A 1,076-nucleotide genomic window follows, 5' to 3' on the forward strand; every position below is an offset into this window, starting at 1 on the left:
AAGAGTGAATCAAGCCTCACCAACAACATTTCCTACAAAGTTTATTAAAAAGGTCATCTTTGTTTGCTAAACTTACCTAAAAGATAAACATTTCTTGAATTAATGAGATGCTATTTTAGTCTGTTATGAGAGTTTCCTATTCAAGTTTACTAAACCATAGACTCATAAGGAGACTCACAAGAGCTTCCACATTACGCCATGCCTTTAGCTATCTATATATCCTAAAATTTTTAAACTTAAAATTGATTCTGCAAGCTGTTAAGGGAAAAAAACCAGCCGATAGCCAAAATTAGATATAGTACTGTAAACTGGGGAGGGAGGGGGAGGTTTAAAGCTGCGTCTGGCAAGAGAAGGGTTAAGGACTTTTTTGCTATACCCGTTTCAAATTACAATGAGAAGCCTCTTCTTTCCCAGCAGGGTTGTGCTTACATTAGTCTTTAGATCTCTCTTGAAGAGAGCTGTTATATTTGTGCCTGCTAGAGTTGGAAATAACAGTTCAGAAGCTGAAAAGGGTTGAATGGATTTACAGAAGGTTTTTTTTTGCGAGTAAATTCATGGCAACACATTACTTTGATTAGTACATGCTTTAGAATTACTTTACACTCGAGCGATTCAAAAGATGTTTAAGTTATCACCAGGCTGCTGGACAAATATGTGTTATACCACCAAGGTACAGATCAAGACAAATCTGTGACTCAGGATTTTATCTTGGGAAGAGCGCAAGGTGTACGAAGAACTCAGAATATCGAGGGAAGATAACTCTGGGAACTACAGTGTGTCAGAAGAACAGCTCTTGCTAATACAGCTCCCCACCAAAGACCTGGTTATCTAAGGTTTATATAGGAATGCCTAGGTCAGCTGACAAAATACTGGTCTTCTGCTCCATAAATGCAGAAAAAACGGTAACAACAGTGGAAAACTGGAAGTCTGAATTTCAGCTTTCTTAGAAATAACTGCAACCTGACACATTCCGTAATACTTAAACAGGGTGGGGGGAGAGAAATCACCAAAGATGTTACGTTTAGAGATGACATTGACATGAAGAATAGGTAAATTTTGTTTTTCAGCCACTGGGA

The sequence above is a fragment of the Merops nubicus genome, unplaced genomic scaffold, assembly GCF_000691845.1.
Source record: "Merops nubicus isolate BGI_N331 unplaced genomic scaffold, ASM69184v1 scaffold13607, whole genome shotgun sequence".
Classification (NCBI taxonomy): domain Eukaryota; kingdom Metazoa; phylum Chordata; class Aves; order Coraciiformes; family Meropidae; genus Merops; species Merops nubicus.